This window comes from Sus scrofa, chromosome X (genome assembly GCF_000003025.6).
Source record: "Sus scrofa isolate TJ Tabasco breed Duroc chromosome X, Sscrofa11.1, whole genome shotgun sequence".
Taxonomy (NCBI): Eukaryota; Metazoa; Chordata; class Mammalia; order Artiodactyla; family Suidae; genus Sus; species Sus scrofa.
This window is the reverse complement of record NC_010461.5, coordinates 84,319,872-84,341,471: the sequence shown is the minus strand read 5'-3', so window position 1 is coordinate 84,341,471 and position 21,600 is coordinate 84,319,872. Positions and strand designations below refer to the sequence as shown.

Sequence of the window (21,600 nt, the reverse complement as noted above, 5' to 3'; positions counted from 1 at the left end):
GTGTAGGTCACAGACAAGGCTCAGATCTGGCATCACTGTGGCTGTGGTGTAGGCTGGCAGCTATAGCTGTGATTCAAGCCCTAGCCCGGGAACTTCCATGTGCTGTGGGTGCGGCCCTAAAAAGCAAAAAACAAAAAACAAACAAAAAAACACAAAGATTGGAATGCCTTTGAATGGTATTGCAGATCTTATTGCTCAATTAGCCTTGAAGGTGTTCTTATCCCACTATCAGCTGGGTTTTTCTGGCACTTTTCTGGCATTGAGTCTCCTGGTACTGAACAGAACTCTGTGGTGTAGTCTGCTGAGGAAGAACTGGGAGTCATTGCTGCATGAAATGTGAAAGGAGAGACGTCTTCCTTACCACTGGCTTCCATACTTCTCTACTGGTAGCAGTGCCTATAGCTGGATCTAGGTTCTTAGAGGGCAAAGATGTTCAAACGAGCACTTGGCATGTGCTCTAGAAGGATACATCATTGTGGGAGAGAACGTAGGGTTTCTAAGTTGTTTTTCTTTTCAGGCAAATATCCTGAGGGACCTTTAAGCAGAGGAGTTCCTTTTCCTAGTTTGCTTGTAGAAGTGGGAAGACTGTTGTTTCAGTCCTCTATAGGATTTTAGAACAAAACTGTGTAACCAAACAAGGTGCACCTCTATCTTGCCTAACATGCTGGGAATCTTCACTCCGTCAGGGCAAAATTCTGAATAGCTCATTTTATTCTAGGTCATTGATGCTTCTATGGAGCATATTTCCCTTTTCCATAGTTGTCAGCAAGGTTCTCTTCCCTCTTGCCTATTCTTCACTCATTTGGTGGACAGTACATAGAAGCTGAGAACTTGGAGGGTGCTTTGAAAACACTGTCACAAAGGTACTGCTGAAATAATTCACAGGAAGAGGTGGCTGCTTGGAAGAAAAGACCCTAAGAGTGATACACTGGTTTTCAACAATATGCTTAGAGAACTCTTGAGATAAGCTGGGAATCAACCCCATGAAAACAATGATTTAACTTATTTAAAAAAATTATGTGGTGAACAGTCTGGCTTTCCTAAATGGGCAATTATTCAAGTCAAAAGATCTTTTGAGTTTTCTTCCACCAGGAATGGGGAAGGGAAAAGAGACACAATGTAAGAAATGACACATGTGCTCTTCTAGACACTGTTGTCTCCTTTCTTGGAAGAAAGGGGTAAGAGTGAGGAGATGTGTTTGGTACCATCCTCTGCTGTTCACAAGGCTATGGAGTGTGCAAGTGAAATATGGGCTGACATCAGGATGCCCAGGCCAGGATACATCACCCTACCTTACTGCTGTGCTGTGTTCTCACATCCTGCCACTTTCCCCTTGCAGTGTTAATTAAAAAAAAAAAAAAAAAAAAAAAAAAGCTTTCGAACATGAAGGGATTGTTACAAACAAATGTGATGACAGCTGGGGCCAGGGGAAAATGTGATGACAGTTGACACCAGGGGCCACGGACTAATGTCAGGGTGGTCAACTCTGGATTAAACTATCCACCACCAATTTGTACAACAATTTGAATTGATACTCAGGGATATATTTATTACTGTTCAAGTGTTCTATGTTAAAGATTGTGTTCAATTTCTAAAGGTGAAAAGGAGTTCCCTTGTGGTGCAATGGGTTAAGGATCTAGTATCACTGCAGCCAAAAAACAAAAACAAAACAAAAAAATGGTGCTAAACTTTCACTCCTGAGCATGCTCTGAGACTGGTCATGTAAGCATTTACAGTGCCATACTCTTCAAGTCTATTTTTTTCTTATAGAAATGTTGCCTCAGTTGTCTTCCCCAATGGACAGTATGTTTTTTTATTTCACTGAGGGGTAGTGCGGGGAGCCGAGAAGATGCAGGGACTCAAAAACAAGGACCTTACCTGATGGCAAAAAAAAAAAAAAAAAAAAAAAAACCTGAAGGCAGGTTCCTAACCAAGGAAGGGAGCTCACCTGAACAGTACAAGCCGAAGGTGGGCTTCTGGTCAGGATGAAAGCCTGCCTGTGTGATACAAGCTGAGGGCAGGCCTCAGGTTACACAGCTCTCATTTTGATGTTGATGGGGAAGAATTGGGACTTTCCTGGGAAAATAATTTCCATGTTTGCACTGGAGAGCATGGATTGTTTCTCAGGTGACCTAGTCTTTCCTGTTGTTTTACTTGTTATTCAGTTTTCCTCAGTCTTTCCTGATTATTTACTTATTATTCTTATTTTCCATTCTTATTTTCCTGTGGTGATTGTGATTTAACAAAGTTACAACAATAATATAAGAATTTCATCCTGAAAGACTTTCCCCTATTTTAATCCAACTTAGTTAAAACATAGTGTTTATCTATTAAGTAGTTATATAGTAAACTTTAGAGTTAGGATCTTAATGAGGTCCATAGAAGTTAGCCATATATTATCCAAAAAACCTAGCTGTAAGTTTTGTCTTTGATTTTAAAAGCTTTTAAGTGATAGCTAGTTTAATTAAGTTGGTTTATATTTACTTACACTATCTCCCTGCCACAATGCTTTGAAGATAAGCACCAGTCTACAAACAAGGTCTGTGAATGCCAAATCCTTGTGTCTATGGCCTCTTCAAAGTACTAAGTTTAGTTAAGATAGAGATCTTAAAACATAATGTATAGCTGCTATACCATGTAATAGGTAACCAATATACTTTTAACACTGATGTAATTTGTAGTGAAAAACTGTCTATATAATCAACCACTGTTGCCAATAAAATTGGAGCAGTCCAGCACCCTGAAAGAAGGGACAAAGAGGCTGTCTCCATATTTGTACATTTGCCGATGCTGTCCATCTTCTTCGGGAAAGTGTACACTCCCCGGCCACCGGAGCTGGCCTCCGACAACAGGGTAGGATACCTGCCATTTAACCAAATAATGAGAAAACAGAAAAAAAACAGGAAATGCAGGGGAAAAAAACACTGCACAAGAGTCAGGCTAGTGAAGCCCAGGTGAAGTGGACTCTGGTTTTTGGAGTAAATAAGTTTTACTCCCTGCACATTCCCTCAAGCTCAGACAAGTCTAGCAATGGAGATGCTCAAGTTTCTCTTGTTTTGTCATGGGGACTTGGGAGTTGACCAAGGAAAACTATTTGGCCCCATGAGGAATGGAGCCTAGTCAGGAAGCGGTCTGGAAGTGTACAGTCATGGTCACTTCATGAAGATGTGTGGCAGGTGATTCTCAGGGAAAATACTAAGTCTGGATCATCCACATGGTAGCTTTGCATGGGGAGAGGATAGCTCCAAACTGGAACTGAACTGCCTTCCACACACTTAGTCAAAGCAGTAATGAGAGTGGCCAGCATGTGTGGTGTGAGTGGTAGGTTTAAAGAGAAGGAAATGTTTTCTAGTCGGAGTTTCCTTCATCCTTGGGCTGCTCCAGCTGTGCAATAGGTAACCACTGTTTTAAATGAACCAGCCCCACTTGGCTGGTTTGGATCAGAGTTAATTTCATCCCCTTTTGGTCTGGAAAGGTGGCTTGTCTCATAAAATCCACAGCGAAGGCATTCTCTCTGTAATTATGAATTGCTTTACATTAACTAAAAGAGAAAGTCTTTGATCACTAGAGTTTTCAGTGTTAGATTGCTTCCACTGTGATGTTCTTAAACTTTTTCACTTCAAAATATTAAAGCTACTCATATTAGGCACTCTTTCAGCATGAGAGGTTTGTGGTTAAATCATCTATACAAAAGTCCTGGGTGTTAATTTTAATATTTTCACAAAATCTGTTTTCTGTGGCATCACTAATTGTTGATGTTAATTTCTATTGAGATACTGGAGCCAAAGGAGTCTTGTGTTCTTTTTGTTCATTTTCATTCTTATTTTCCTGAGGCAGGAGACTTTGTATGGCTTTTAGTGTGAAGACTTCAGATCAACCTTTGTATTACATTTGGTTGCTTATTGGCTATTTAACTTCTGAGTGCAAATCACTGAACCCTTTAAAGAAGTATTATAGGGAATAAATCATAATAGGTGAAAAAAGAAGCAGTGTAGTGTGATACACCTCACTGAGCTGATGAAAGGAGCTGAGGCAACAGAGGAGGAGAACAGCCCAAGTGATCTTGGTGACAATGCAGAGGTAAAACAAATGAGAACATGGAGAGAGCTCGCCTGTGGACAGCATGTTCTGACTAAGAATGTGACTCCAGGAGGCAGGTAGGATCCCGCTTGGCAGGTGGACCTCGGACCTGGGGCCAGAAACTAAAGAGGGTGTATGGTTTCCAGATGGCACAGGGAGGTCCCTCTGTCGTGAATCCTTCCCCTTGATGCCTGCTTCCTACTTCAATGGAGGTTTGGGGGCCTGAGCATCAACTCCGCTTCACTACTGTCAGTGCTCCTGGTTCTTCCCGGCCCCCGGGGACCAGTGATAGACGTGCAGGGCACGCTCCTTCTTAGCGTTCTTATGCCACTTCAGTGTACAAAGGGGCTATGCAGCATCCCATGGAAGCAAATGTGTTCCTTTCCCAATCCGTCCTACACCTGGACGGCCTCACTTCCCTGGGGTGACCCATCAGTTACCTCTGAGCCCTGTCTGCTCACCTGGGAGCCCCCACTCTTCACTCCAGTCAGCATGGACTCCCCGGCCCCTCCCTCCCATTCAGCCCCCAGAAGTCCTGCCCACTGTCCCAGGCCCAGCTCCTCTTTGAGGAGCCTCTGATGACTGCAGGGAGAGCCTTCCTCTTCTTCATATGTTAAGGTGGTTTTATGAGGCCACCATAACACCACAAGAAACTAGAATGTGTGAAATCATTAACATGACCTTGGTAGCCCCTGGGTCACTGGAGGTGTGAAGAGTCATGCATGCTGAGTGAAGACCCATGTGACGGAACAGGCTGGAGAACGAACTCACACTGGGTGGCTCAGGCACTAAGATCCAGAAAGAGATTCTGATTCTCGCTCAGCTGTCCCTCCTTGCAGAACTGCAGTCACCTCCTCCTAGAGCTCCGAGTGGGTCCCAGACTCCAGATTATGTGCACTCCTGATGTGTGCATAGAGGGCATCAACAGAGGACAGGAAAAGCACAATTACTCCATGGGAAGGGTGAGGACTTTCCCCCTAGCCCAGCTCCATTACACTGCATGTCACAGAGACAACACTGAAAGTCTTACATGATGTAGACGAGTGTTTGTGGTTCCCGTCCTCTTACAATCCCAAATACTCACTAAAATTCTACTGAGATTGAGAAACAACATCTCTAAAAACAAGAACCTACTGTATAGCACAAGGAACTATACTCAGTATTTTGTAATAATCTAAAAGGGAAAAGAATCTGAAAAAAAATAATCATTTTGCTGTACATTTGAAACTAACACAAACTGTAAATCAACTATACTTCAAAAAAAAAAAAAAAAGAAATACAAAAAAACAAAATAATTGGTAATGTGACCAAACTGAAAGGTAGTGGCATGCCTGAGGGCTACTGGCATACATGCTTGATCAAAACAAAGGAATACTCACTGAATCTGAAATAGAGAAAGACACTCGCACATAAGGCAACAAGCCTGGCACAGGCCATGTGGGTTCTTTATCTCTTGGCAAGGAAGTGTACCAGGCCTAAGGCCCGTGCTTAAGTGCCTTAGAGGGGGTTTCGAAATACTGTCCACATGAGGCTTCCTTTCCCAATAGACAGGAAAACAGCAGGATCACCACCAGCATGTAGGAAATTTCAGAAAGCTTTGGCCTATACAATGAAATCTGTATGCTGCCCTCTGTCCTCATTACCTCACCCTTTGTCAAGCCCCTTGATGAGACTTTCACATTTGCAATTCTGGCTGGGATGATCAGGTGGCATCTTTCCCTGTTTTCTTTCTTCCTTTTTTTTTTTTGTCTTTTGTCTTATTAGGGCTGCACCTGTGGCATACGGAATTTCCCAGGCTAGGGGTCCAACTGAACTGTAGCTGCCGGTCTATACCACAGCCACAGTGACACCAGATTCGAGCCGAGTCTGAGACCTATACCACAGCTCACAGCAATGCCCCATCTTTAACCCACTGAGCAAGGCCAGGGATCAAACCTGCAACCTCATGGTTCCTAGTCGGATTCGTTTCCACTGCGCCACGACGGGAACTCCATCTTTCTCTATTTTCTACAGGTTATTTTTTCCCCAAGGAAAAGGCATGATTTCTATGAATAGACACAAACTGTTTTCCTCCAAGCAGATTATGAAACAACATGTACTGAGTGATCACCACTCTCGGAAAAACTCACATGTTTACAAAACACTGAGAGGACATATATATCGTTTCCTTTCCTGCTTACTCCTGCATCTACATCTCATTCATTTATTCATGTGTACTGGGTGTTTATTCTGTGCCAGGCACTGTCAGACCAATTAAATATCTGCATCCCACATCTTGTCCCCATTGATCTCTAGACCTTCATAACTGGAAATGCGCACAGGGAGCAAGATGGATGTTAGTACCCACCTCATGGTGTATGACCTTGAATGGACTCCATTCCGAGCAAGTTCAGTCCAAATTTCATCCTGAGTCCTGGAAATTCACCTAAACAGGAAATCACGTGGTTCAGAGGAGAGAAGTTGAACCTTAGAAACCTACTGCGCCTTATAACCCACACCTCTATCCTCTTGAACAGCGCTAATCGGCTCCTACCTTCTTCTCACAGGACCTCAGTCACAGAGAGTAAAGGACAAGGTTACCCTTAGGCGGCTTGAGTTTCATTTCTTTGCATGGTGGAAGCTGCAGGTGTTATTTTTTCCCCTTAACCCTCTGTTAAGTGAGAGTGGTAGATCTCTGAACTGATTCTGAGCCTGCCTTACCCCAGAAGTGAGGTTCCTCCCATTTGATATTCTGAGGTGACATGGGGTTTCTGCTTCATGTTACAACCTCCTCTCTCAGTTGGAGGGGTCTGGACCCTGATCACAGAAGACAGAAAGAGTAGAGAACAAGTTCTCAAAGACGAGCTCAGGAGTAAGACCTTGATGTTAACATACAATGCTCCTGATTTATCGAAATAGTTTTCAGATTTCTCACATCATATTCATCTCCCTTTATATAGTATGTGAGGAAACAGGCATTCTCATGCATTGCTGGAGTTAGCTGAAAATCCCTGTGAAGGGAATTTGATGCATTCTACTAAAATCACATAGGGATTTATTATTAGAACTAGAAATCACTCTTCTGAGAATCTATCCCAAAGAAATAATGCAAAAAGACAAAAAGGCATAAGCACATAAAACATTCCCTGAAGAACAATTTATAACAGCAGAAGACTAGAAATGTGACAGATGTCCACCAATCAGTGACTGGTTGAATAACTTAAGGTATAGCTACATCCTAGAGTACTATAGCCCTAGTGTAGCACTACCTATAAAAGCAATGAAGACTCCTTCTCTATGGTGCTATGGAGGGATTTTCAGGATACATCATTCACTGAAAAACAAAATGCACAAAAGTGTGTAAAGTTGCTCCTCTCCATTACTGCAGTAATTTACATGTGGCAATTTACATTTAATAAATGAAATTTAAATAAAATTATAAACTCAATTCCTCACTAGCACTCACCACATTTCATGCTACAGAACATTTTCACTTCCACAGAAATTTCTACTAGACTGCACTGCTGTAGAACTTGCCACACTTTTACCCATGAACAAAGGTGAAAACTAATATACATGTTATATTTGTTTAAATTTAAAAAAATGGAATACATAGTCAACTGATCTTTGAAAAAGGAGCAAAGGCAATACAGTGGAGCAAAGAGAGTTTCTTCACCAAAAGTTGCTGGAACAACTGGACATTCACATGCAAAAAAATGAACACAGACACAGACCTTACGCCCTTCACAAAAATTAACTTAAAATGATCCTAGACCTAAATGTAAAATGAAAAATTATAAAACTCCATAACAGAAAACCTGATTGGCCTTGGGCATGGCAATGACTTTTTAGATACATCACCAAAACCATGATACATGACAAAAACACCTGACAAGCTGAAGTTCATTAAAATAATAATAATAAAAAAAACTTCTGCTCTGCAAAAGACAATGTCAAGAAAACGAGAAAACACATAGGGAGAAAACACTTGTAGACGACATACCAGATAAGACTGTTATCCAAAATATACAAAGAAGTCTTTAAAATTCAACTATAAGAAAACAAACAATCAGGAGTTCCCGTCGTGGCGCAGTGGTTAACGAATCTGACTAGGAACCATGAGGTTGCGGGTTCGGTCCCTGCCCTTGCTCAGTGGGTTAACGATCCAGCGTTGCCGTGAGCTGTGGTGTAGGTTGCAGACGCGGTTTGGATCTCACGTTGCTGTGGCTCTGGCGTAGGCCGGAGGCTACAGCTCCGATCTGACCCCTAGCCTGGGAATCTCCATATGCCGCGGGAGCGGCCCAAGAAATAGCAAAAAGACAAAAAAAAAAAAAAAAAAAAGAAAACAAACAATCAGATTAAAAAATGGGCCAAAAAGGAGTTCCTGTCAAGGTGCAGTGGAAACGAACCCATGAAGTTGCGGATTCAATCCCTGGCCTCACTCAGTGGGTTAAGGATCTGGCATTGCCGTGAGCTGTGGTGTAGGTTGCAGACATGTCTCGGATCCTGTATTGCTGTGGCTGTGGCATAGGTTAGCAGATAAAGCTCCATTTCCACCCCTAGCCTGGGAACCTCCATATGCCGTGGGTGCGGCCCTAAAAAAAAAAAAAAAAAAAAAAATGGGCCAAAGACTTTAACAGACTCCTCACTTAAGAAGAGATACAGGTGGGGAAAAAATGATGAAAGCTCCACATTGTATGTCATCATGGAAATGCAGATTAAAACAATGAGATACCACTACACATCTATTAGAATGACCAAAAACCACAACACTGATGACACCAAATACTGGCAAGGATGTGGAGCAACAGGAACTCTCAGTCACTGCTGAATAAATGCAAAATGGTACAACCACTTTGGAAGACAGTTTGGAAGCTTTCTACAAGACTAAACATCCTCCTACCATATGATCCAGCAATCATGCTTCTTGGTATGTACCCAAAGGAGTTGAAAACTTATGTCCACACAAAAACCTGTTCACAGATGTCTGTAGAAGTTTTCTTCATAATCACCACAACCTGGAAGCAACCAAGATGACTTTTACTAGGTGAATGGATTAAACCATGGCACATCCAGACAATGGAATATTTTTCAGTGCTAATAAAGAATGAGCTATCAAGCCACAAAGACATGAGGGAACTTTAAATACATATTACTAACTGAAAGAAAGCCAATCTGAAAAGGCTACATACTATACTATATGATTCTAACTATATGACATCTTAGAAAAGCCAAAACTACAGAGATGATAAAAAGGTCAGTGGTTGCCAGGGGTTAGAGTAGGCGGAAGGATAAACTTGTGGCACACAGATCATTTTTAGGGCATACTATTCTGTATGATATTATAACAGTGGAGACATATCATTATACATTTTTCCAAAACCATAAAACGTACAAGAATGAACCCTGATGTAAACTATGGATTTTGGGTGATAGCGTCAAATATCAGGTCATCAATTATAACAAATGTACCACTCTGGTGAGGCGTGTTGATGATGAGCGAGCATAGCATGTGTAGGCACAGTGGGTATTTGGGAAATTCCTATAACTTCAGCTCTGTTTTTCCTATGTACTTAAAACTATTCCAAGAAATAAACTCTAGGGGAGGGAGGGAGTGGTATGAACTGGGAGTTTGGGGTTGGTAGATGCAAACAATTATATTTAGAATGGATAAACACTAAGGCCCTACTCTGTAGCACAGGGAACAATATCCAGTCTCTTGGGGTAGACCATGATGGAAGATAATATAAGAAAAGGAATTTATATATATATGATTAATTACTCCAATGGATTAAAACATACACATACACACGTACACACATATATATGACTAGGTCACCTTGCTGTACAGCAGAAATTGGCACAACACTGTAAATCAACTATACTTTAATAAAAAAATTAAAATATTTTTAAAAACAGTAACAAAGAAATAAACTCTATTTAAAAATATAATTCTTATTTGCTGGTTCCACGCACTAAAAAGGTCAAGAAACAGCAACCAAACCAGTAGCAATGAGTACCTCTACTATCATAACTGAACCCTCAAATATCATTTCCCAGTAAAGGGAACCAGGCTTCCTTGAAGAAATGGCTGATTCCAGGTCTAGAGTAGGAACTGTACAAGATGAGTCTGGACCAAACTATCATACCAGAAAGCATGTTAGGATGACTCAGAAGCTAAGCAGAAGGAATTCTCACTGCTCAAATACAGAACATTTTCAATAGCAAAATGATTTATTACGGCAATGGATTAAAACATACCAAATATAAGCATCTGTGAGCTCATGATGACACTCTAACAAAAAATAAAACTAAACTAAACCAACTCACCACACAGCTTTGGAGTATCCTGGGGAAACAAACCAGCATTTTGAAAAGTAGAAATATTGCAAAGAATTAAACATTCATCCATCCCTTTCTGTGCACACTATAGTTCAGCATAACCTAAAAGCTGATGAGGTTGTTTATTTGATAGAAGAATTATAGATAATGAATGCAGAAGAAATCAGAATTAGAACATCAGTATTTTTCAGGCTTTAATGAAATGCAGATCCAGGCAACGATATTCAGAGATTACATAATACATGTGGTGAAAAGCACATGGAAATTTTATAAAGGATGGATCAGGCTGACAATACTTGAATTCAGTCATCAGTATTAATTTCACAAAAGGAGAGATGACCAGACACAATGAACCTCAGGGTGTAATACTATAGGAATAAACATCACTACCTCTAAGGTAGTTTTGCCAAAAAGGTTGAATCTGAACAAGCCTCTGAACATAATTATCCATTTAAAGGCAATAGGAGGGGTCAGAGGAACATAATAAATAACACAATAAAGATATGATTAGCAAAATTCAAAATTCAAACTCTACATGGACAAAAGATCTAGTTTCTCCAGCAAATTAGAAGGTTAAAAAAAATGACAAGGGACCTTCTTAGATTAAAAGAGGCAATACTTTAGAGAGAGCTAAAGAGAAATTAAAACTACAAGATACCACTACACACCCACCAGAACAACAACAAAAAAGATGGAAAATACCAAGTATTGACAAGGGTTTGGAAAAAGCAGAACCTTCTCACACTTTGGTGGAAACTTAGATCAGAACAACCACTCTGAAAAACTGCTTGATAGTATCTACTGAACTCAATATATACATATTCTATGACTTAGAAATGCCACTCTTTGGTATATGTCCAAGAGAAATGAAAATAAATGTCCACCGAAAAGATATGTGAAAGAACTTTCACCATACCATTATTCATACTAAGTAAAAAAAAAATTTCATGTAAATCCCCAAAACAGATACAAGTATTTGAAATATCCACACAATGTAATACTATACTATACACTAATGAGAATAAATGATCTCCAGCTATAGACAACAATGTACATCACACAAATATACACACGCACACACACTATGTTGATTGAAAGGAACCATATTCAAGAGTACATGCTGCATGATTCTAGGAATATTTCCTCTGGACTCACCTATCAAAGGGGACTGGACCACTCCTGCCTCCCAACCAGTGAAGCCCAGAGCACAGAGCAATGTAGTTCCCATCTGAAAAGCACTTTGAGTTCATAAGAGGGAAAACAATTCATCATGGAAGTCCCAAGAATTGTTTTCACATCCAAGTTGTCTAATGCATAGTAACTATAATTATTGTTCCCATTTTTTGGTTGTTTTCATAATTATTGCCCTTGACAAAGATTCTTTCCTTGACCAAACTCTAGTCAGACTCCTCCTTAGCTCTCTTTTCAACCAGGTCTCAAACTGGCCAATAGCCTTGAACAAAACACTAATACAGTTTCTAACAGCTCAATGCTGTATCTTCTAAGATGACCTTAAATTCCCTCAAAGCGACTGCCTGAAAATACTCGAGGCTGTCAGGACAATTTACTGTTTGTTCCAGCCAAAACCTGAAGGGAGGTCCTTGTCACCCGGCTTCTGAGGGCAGTTAGAAATCTAACTTTTTTTGATTTGTCTTTTTGGGGCCACACTCGCAGCATATGGAGGTTCCCAGGCTCGGGTCTAATTGGAGCTGTAGCCACTGGTCTACACCAGAGCCACAGCAATGCCAGATTTGAGCCATGCCTGTGACCTACACCACAGCTCACGGCAACACTGTATACTTAACCCACTGATCGAGGCCAGGGATCGAACCTGCAACCTCATGGTTCCTAGTCGGATTCGTTTCCACTGCGCCATGACAGGAACTCCAGAAATCTAACTTGAATTAAGTGCCAGTTAGCCAACCCAGATGGATTTCACATGGATAAACACCCCCATCCTGCTTTCTGTAATTTTTCCTTCCCTGACTACACTGAGCCCCTACTTACCCTCTCCACTTTCCCCTCATATTCCCTTTAAAAAGCCTAGTCATCTCTGTCCAAATTGAAGTTGAGGTCAGCTCATGCTGGACTCCTTACCCTGTCACAGTAGTTTATCACTGATTAAAATCTGTCCTTACCACTTTAATGAGGGCCTGACTTTGTTCATCTTTGACATGCTTTTTTTTCTATAATCACTACCTTTTTCTTTTTATTAAATAAATACCATTTGGCACATGGCCAAATGCCTAGTGAAGCCTAATTTCTACTCAAAGAGATAACAGACAGCCCTAACCTAACATCACCTCTCTTGGGCTAACATAGTTCAACAAATGTCTTTCTCTTCTTCCAAAGTGTACTGGCTTAGGAGTGTGGGCTCTGGGGATAGACCAGGTCCAAACTACCATTTCTGCCACTTATAAACTCAATTGCCTCATGTATAAAATTGGGTTGTGCAGTACTTACTATAGAAGACAAAACATTTTAAAACAAACATTGCTTTGTCTTTTGGTTTTACAAGGATAAATGGTCCCGAATACCGATATTTAAAACATCCTGCTGCAGAGCCAAGGGATACCTGGCTCGCTGTGATTTTAGGAGATCGAAAGAACCACTCTGTGCTTCAGTTACCTCTTCTGTAAAATGGGGAAAACAAATATCCCTGTCATGGGTTGTTGTTTTGAGTACTTAGTTAATTCATAAAAAAAATCCTTAGGAGTTCCCACTGTGGCGCAGTGGAAACGAATCCAACCAGGAAGCATGAGGTTGCGGGTTTGATCCCTGACCTTGCTCAGTGGGTTAAGGATCCAGCGTTGCCACGAGCTGTGGTGTAGGTCCCAGATGTGGCTCAGATCCAGCATTGCTGTGGCTGTACTGTAGTCTGGCAGCTGTAGTTCTGATTCTACCCCTAGCCTGGGAATTTCCGTATGCCACAAGTACAGCCCTAAAAAGCAGAAAAACAAACAAACAAACAAAAAAACACACCTTAGAACAGTGCCTGGCACACAGTTAACAGCTCAATAAATACAAGCTGCTTTAAACAAATATAATGTGATATTTTTTATAGTTTTATAGTTTGCATGTATGTTTATTAAAGCTTAATAGTCTTACAGCTGTATCCTATTTATCGAATGATAGATTTGTATATCATTAATTTTCACTATAACCACTGGGGGATACCTATTATGAGAATGTCTCAAGGCACTTAGAATAAGTGATCTGAGGAAACAGCACCATTTTTGCACATGGCCAAACACAGACTTGAGGGCTCATCCTGGATCCTAGCTTATCCTCACATACCCCCCATGCACAGCCACTGCAGGTCCCTCCAGTCCTGCCTCCTACATACCTGGTCCTCTGTGGAGTGCTACAGCTCAGAGCCAGTCCACCCTCATCCCTCCCCTAAACTCTTCAAGACTCTTCTGATGGTTGTCCTCACAGCTATGCTGTTCCTGTCTAGTCCATTTTCCACACAGCATCCAGAGTCACCTGTGCGCACATGAATCAGGGCATGTTACTCCCATCCTTCGACCCTCCACCCTCAGGATGAATGCCAAACTCCTGACGTGGCCCAGACCATGAATTCCCATCTGCCCTTGACCTCATCTCCTACCATCTGCACTTTGTCTGCCAGGCTCTACCCACTGGAGCTTGTGCTCTGCTTCTGGAACCACCAGTGCAAAGCACATCACAGGGTGACTGAGCCAAAGGCCTGCCCAGGCCTGGATTCTTATTGTTCAGAACTCAGCTCAAATGTCACTTTCTGAGAAGGAGCTTCACTGACAGCCCCCATCTATAGTAATCTCAGTACCAGTCATTTCTACACTATTTATGTGTTTATTTTCTTCAAAGCACTCATCTCCATATGGAATTACCCCACTTATTGATTTACCTGCTCATTGCCAGTTTTCCCAAACTAGAATGAAACTCTAGCGACCTTGTCTGTCTGGTTCTCTGTGCTGTGTCCTCAGTGCCTAGTTTAGTGCTTCATATGTAAATCTCTGAATAAATACTATTTACATGAAGGAATTCTTACATATTTGGCACAGAGGAACAGAGACAGATTATTTAAGACTGAGCTACAGGAGAAATTGACAAGGAAATTAGACATTAAAGGATTTAAGAATTTAAGAAGTGTCTGTCACAAATCTGCAGCAGAGCTATTTAAAACTGGATGAATACCAGAAAGAATGGAGATATTATTCAAAATGTAGACACCTCCCATTCTACCTCCTTGGTTTTGATTTAGCAGACAAAGGGTAGGTCCAGGAATCTGGAATTCTAACAAGCACTCCAGGGGATTTCAATGAAGTGCTTTGAGGATCCCGACTGGAGAAACCTGGACCCAAACAGATGACATTCATGTAGCATTAATGCCTATCATGAAGAGTTCTCTGCTCTCTGGGGGTGTGTCTGTCAATGTAATTACTGGAAAGGGCACTGGCCCTCCCCTCTCACCTATGAGCACAGATGGCTTTCCCACATGGGACCACACAAACTCCACAATATTCCTGGGTGGTCGGGAGCACTGAGTACTGTTACCCTGTTGTATAGAAGAAAATGGAGGGAAGGGTGGAGACTTACCTAAAGTGTCCCAGTGATGGGGCCCGATTTCCTCACTCCTGCTCTAGGAACCTGTCTAGTAGACTCTACATCACACTTGGTTCCTCTCTATTGGCTCCTGCCCTTGGGGCTCAGAGTCCACACCCTCCTCTGATGCTCCACTAGAAGGGAAGGGGATAAGACAGCACATGGAATAGAGAGGAACGTGAGAGGAAGGGAAAGCACATGACACACAGGGGAAGGGGTGAGGAGGCTCTGCCTGTCCCCTCTCAGTTCACTGGATGCTGTGCAATGATGCTTTGCCTCTTCCCCAGCTCCATCCCGCAGCCCCCTCCACACACAGCTGTGACACTGAAGCTCACGCGTCATGGACATGTGCTTATTCCTGCTTGTGTTACACACCCAGTCTTCTCCCTGGAGGTCATGCTATTATGTTAATGTCTGAGGCATCACATTGACAGAGTGAAGGAGGTAAAGTTGGAACAGAAAACTAACTTTTTTTTTAGGGCCAAGCCCGTGGCATATGGAGGTTCCCAGGTTCCCAGGCTAGGGGTCGAATCACCACAGCCACAGCAACATGGGATCCGAACCGCATCTTCAACCTATACCACAGCTCATGGCAATGCTGAATCCTTAACTCAATGAGAGGGGCCAGGGATTGAACCCTCATCCTCATGCATACTCGTTGGGTTCATTACCGCTGAGCCACAATGGGAATTCCTTTTTCTTTCTTTCTTTCTTTCTTTCTTTCTTTCTTTCTTTCTTTCTTTCTTTCTTTCTTTCTTTCTTTCTTTCTTTCTTTTTTTTAAGAAAACTAACATTTTGAGGGCCTAATACCTAATACATACCACAGGGTGAAGATTGTAATGATCACTTTTTTCCTTCAGTTCCTCAAAGGGATGTTTGAGGTGGGCATCATAATTTTCTTTCTACAGATTTGGAGAAACTTAGGCTCAAAGAGCAAAATATGTATTCAAATAATTCTAAGGGGGTGTCAAATGGACACAGAAGCCAACTTAAAGGGGCTTCTATTGGCCAATAGTGGAACAATATGAGCATCAAAATAAATAACTATAGCATCTGAGGGTAGCCCTTTGAGCAAAATAGGAACCTATAAGTCATACTGATATAAATTTAAAAATAAATAGGGAGAAGAAAAAGCTCCATCTCTAGTCAAATTTCAATGAATAACCCTGAAAGGAAAGAACAAATCAGAAAAGCAACACTTGACAACCACCGCAGAAATAAATAATTCAGGTTAGAATTATAAAATGATGCTCAATCTGTACCACAGCAGTCACTGAGTCGCCATGGTAACCATGCTAGCCAAGTGAAGCTGGAAAAAAACAAACAGCAACCACTGTGACTTGGTTCCTATTATGTGCTAGGAAGTGAAAAGGACTGACATGTCACAGTATTAACTTCAAGTATTCCTTACAATAAAGATTCCTGGCTGCTTCCCCAATATACATATACATACAAACATACATGTTCACTTACATACATGCTGTCTCCTTTTATCTGTTTCACCACCGAGAACCCAGGAATTCACTTAGGGACAAAAAAGAAAAACCCACAATTCAACTGGTTAAATTTTAACCACACACAGGGAGATCAATGCTGCCATAACTATTTTCTCTCAGTGGCTGATTTTTCTGGAGATGTCCTATAGAATTATCTGTTACATTTTCTCCCCTAATTTCAGTACATTGCCAATAACATCTAAAAGCTGATACAGAAATATAATCAAAAGCATGTTATTCATCGGAGTTCCCTTCATGGCTCAGTGGTTAACGAACCCAACTAGGATCCATGAGGATGTGGTTTCAATCCCTGGCTTTGCTCAGTGGGTTAAGGATCTGGTGTTGCCATGAGCTGTGGTGTAAGTTATGCAGCATGGATCTGGCATTGCTGTGGCTGTGGCATAGGCTGGCAGCTGTAGCTCCGATTTGACCCTTAGCCTGGGAACCTCCATATGCTGTGGGTGCAGCCCTAAAAAGCCAAAATAAAAGCATATTATTCAAGTAGCTTTTCCATCCTAGAGTAGCTTGTGCTTCAACCAAAAAGTTCCTGCAATGGCTATTATTAAACATTTGGCTGCTGACAGTTCAGTAAAAATATAATAATTAGAAATTATATTTACAAAATAATACTTTTTACAATAGCATCAAAAAATATAAAATACTGGAGTTCTCCTCTGGTGCAGTGGGTTAAAGATCTGGAGGTGTCACTGCAGCAGCTGGTTCAGTGCTGTGGCACAGGTCTGATCTCCGGCCTGGAAACTTCCAGATGCCATAGGTGCGGCCAAAAAAAAAAAAAAAAATTTATGAAGTATTTATGGATAACCTGTCCAATCTGTCCGCAGATGTGCAAATGCCTGTTCACTGAACACTACAAAACAATGCTCAGAAAAATTAAAGAAGACAAATAAATGGATGGATAACTGTCTTTATAGGTCAGAAGATTCAGTATTGTTAAGATGATATTTCTCCCCAACTGATCTATATATTCAATGCAATCCCAATAAAAATCCTAGAAAATACATTTCATTTATTTTATTTTTTAATTTTTGTTTGGCTGTGCCCACACATGTGGAAGTTCCTGGGCCCAGGATCAAACCTGTGCCACAGCAGTGACCTGAGCTGCTGCAGTGACAATGCCAGGTTCTTAACCCACTGCACCACAAGTGAACTCTTAGAATAGTTTTTAAAAGGAATTTATGGGTCAATTCTGAAGTTCATGCAGAAACAGAGGCTGTGGACTATGAAAAACAACTTTGAAAAAGAATAAGGTTGAAGGATGAACACTCCCAGATCTGAAGACTCACTATAAATCTATGGTAATCAAGGCAGTGTGGTATTGGAATCAAGGTAGACAAGTAGATTGAAGGAAAAGAATAGAGTCTAGAAATAAATGCAAACATATATGGAGAACTCATTTTGGAAAAAGAGGCACAAGCAATTCAGTGGGGAAATGATAGTCTCATCAACAAATGGTGCTGGGACAAGTGAATATCACATATACAAATATAAACTGTGGAGGAGTTCCCATCGTGGCACGGTGGTTAACGAATCTGACTAGGAACCATGAGGATGCGGGTTCGATCCCTGGCCTTGCTCAGTGGGTTAAGGATCCAGCGTTGCCGTGAGCTGTGGTGTAGGTCGCAGACGTGGCTCAGATCCTGCATTGCTGTGGCTCTGGTGTAGGCTGGCAGCTGCAGCTCCAATTGGACCCCTAGCCTGGGAACCTCCATATGCCGCGGGAGCAGCCCTAGAAAAGGCAAAAAGACAAAAAATAAATAAATAAATAAACAAATATAAACTGTGACCCACATATCACATTATACACAAAAGTCCACACAAAATGGATCACATATCCAAATATAACCTAAAGCTATCAACCTTCTACAGGAAACATAGGAGAAAACCCTTCTGACCTTGGGTTAGGTGAAGATTTCATAGATGAGACACCAAAACTATAATCCATAAGTGAGCTAACACATAAATTGGACTTCTTCTAAGTTAAAAGTCATTTAAGAAAAAAAACACTACAATAAATAAGTGGGGGAAATTTTTGAATAGAAATGTCACCAAAGAAGATATAGAAGCAGCAAATAAGCACATGAAAATATGCTCAACAACATCATTAGGGAAGTGTAAATTAAAACTACAGTTTGATACCACTACATCCCTGAGAATGGCTGTAACTAAAGACTAACCATCTCAAGCAAGGTTGTGGAGGATGGAACTCATACATTGCTAGAGGGAATGAAAAATGGTGCAAGCGATTTGGCAGTTTCTTACCAATGTTAATCCTACATCTACCATATGAACCAGACGTTGCTCTCTTAAGTATTTACCTAAGAGAAAGAAAGCACATGTCCAGGCAAAGTTTTATATACAAATGTTCACTAGAGCTTTAGTTAAAAAACAACAGGAGTTCCCTTTGTAGCTCACTGGTTAACAAACCTGACTAGGATTCCTGAGGAAGCAGGTTCAATCCCTGGCCTCGATCAGTGGGTCAAGGATCTGGTGTTGACATCAGCTGTCGTGTAGGTCACAGACTTGGCTCAGATCCCACGCTGCTGTGGCTGTGGCGTAGGCCAGTAGCTACAGCTCTGATCCAGCACCTAGCCTGTGAACTTCCATATGCTGTGGGTGCGGCCCAAAAAAGACAAAAAAAAAAAAAAAAAAAAGCAAAGCAACAACAATGACAATACATTTCAAACAAACTGTAGTACTCCATATACTGGGGATACTACTTGATAAAAAAGAATGAACTATTGATACATGCAACCAAATAGATAAATATAAAATAAATAGGCTGAATGAAAGTGGTCAGACCAAAACCAACTAACCAACAAAACTTTATGACCTTTATGATTCCATTTAAATAAAATTCTAGGGCATGAAAACTAATCCACAGTCAGAGAAGATCTGTGCTTGCCTGGCTACACTGCAGGGGGAGGGGGAGGGAGGCCAGGTAATAAAGAGCTTAAATTGTTATATACTGGAAAAGTGAGCATTAACTATAATTAAGAGCATCAGGTTATTTTAGCTGATTAATAAGACACTCGAAAGTACTTTGTTTTTCTTTTTAGGGCCGCAACTGCAGCATATGGAGGTTCCCAGACTAGGAGTTGAATTGGAGCTGCGGCCGCAGGCCTTAGCCACAGCAACACCAGATCTGAGCCTTGTCTGCAACCTAGGACTATAGCTCACAGCAATGCCAGATCCTTTAACCCACTGAGCAAGGCCAGGGATTGAATCCATGTCCTCATACTAGTCGGATTCTTAACCCACTGAGCCACAATGGGAACTCCGAAAGTAATTATTTTAAAAATATAAATTCTTAAAGCATATTTAAACTAACATCGTGAAATTTCCTGGCTTCTTAAAACTTTTCATTATAGAATGGATAAAAACATGTCTACCAGGGAAGAAACTACATTACAACCTCAAATCTAGGAAGCCTTTCTAACCAAATGCATATATCAACAACCACTGAGAGAAATATGGGAATCACTGAATAGTATCTACAGTGAGAACAATTTCGGTATATTTATTCCAAATGCACATCAAAGGTCAAGTTCCTCCCTCAGGCTGGACAATTCACTGCTTTCAGACAAAAGAGGACATCTCTAATGGGCCGGAAGGGCTACTACAAAGCATGGAGCTGCTGATGGAATGACATTCCACCTGCTAAACCTCTTCTCCCATGATGAGATCAAAGCAGCTTCTCTACTTTTAGCCTAGTCTGTGAACCTCACAGGAGCTATTCCACAATATGCTTTTGTTCAGATCTATGAACTCACTTGAGCCAGGAGCCAGATCCCACCAAAGACGTGTGAAGTGTTGGGGGTCTCTTCAGGACCGCTGCCCTTGAATCTGGAGTAGAAACTCCAGCCGAACCTCAGGACACAGACCCTCAGAATCTGCCTCCTTCAGAGACTTGATATGAGCTCGGCCACTGGCCTTAGAAGCTGCACAGGATGGGAGAGATCCAGCAGTTACCATGCTTTACTGGTGAAAACTGTGCCCCGCACCATGCTAGGCACTGGGTTAGTGACACTGATACAACTGGGTGGTGATCATAACGATCAGAAGTTACAATGAATTTCTCACCAGGGCCTTTCTCTTCTCCTTTCCCCGTTTGTCCCGTAACAAGAAAGTTAATAAGGAATAAGAAGTGGCCTGATTTCATACAGGCATTCATGACCCCGAAATAACCACAGGGCCACAGGCTTACTCCTGTGTTATCACTGAATGCTCTCAGCGACCCTGTGGGTTCAGCACTCTTATCCCCATTGTACAGAGGGGGACGCTGAGGCTCAGAGAGGGGACCTGTCTCACCTGACGCACCCCTGCCTCTAGAAGGAAAGTGGCTCCAGGGCACCCCTGGAACAGGACACCGCACTCACTGCGGCCGGGGCGGGACCCCAATGGCTTTACCGCCGAGACAGCCAGGGCATCGAGCTCCAAAGCGAGAAAGAGGCGACTTGGACGAGATCCCTTTGTCTCCTCACACCCCAGAGCGGCCCAGCCCCCACCGCAGGTACCCACTCTCCCAACTCAGTCCTGAACCCCCAAGGCGGGACCTGCTCCCCTCGTCACGCTACGTCGGTCTCTAGAGATAAGTCGTCATGGTCGCGGTAATGACGTCATGTTTCTATGGCAACCGAGATGCGCAGGCTTGCTCTCCACACCGGAAATGCCTCCTTAAAGCCATCCACCCACGCCCTGGATTTCTCTGTAAGCAGAGCACCTTTTCTCATCAGGCTGCAACCTGAGATGGTTGGCGGAACGCTTCGACGTTGTTGTAACAAAGCATGTGCCTGTCGTCAGGAATTTTGTTTTCTTTAAAATAAGACAGCAGGGAAGTATTATCAGTATAACAAAACCTAGAGAGGTTCTTGGGTCTAAATCCTGGAGTTCCTGGACGTGAACTAGCCCTCGGAAGGTGAACATGTAAAAAACCACAGACCGTTCTAAGCAGTCACCCATCTGTGGGAGAAAACTAAGAGACTGTACTCATGTGAACGAATGATCTAGGAACACACAAAATAAATGCCATTTAGGCAATTTGGGCATTATTTCAAGGAAGCAAGCCTAGAATATTATAGTTGTTTAGTAGGCAGAA

The 21,600-nt window shown here is 41.8% G+C and overlaps 1 long non-coding RNA gene across 1 annotated transcript; it reads right to left on the bottom strand.

Annotated features, from left to right (window-relative positions):
* Positions 2,525 to 21,092, bottom strand: LOC102158821. Its single transcript, XR_299670.3, has 4 exons — positions 20,814 to 21,092; positions 20,276 to 20,443; positions 6,428 to 6,505; positions 2,525 to 4,980 (listed from the first exon to the last, which is right to left on the bottom strand). It is a non-coding gene; the product is annotated as an uncharacterized LOC102158821 (long non-coding RNA).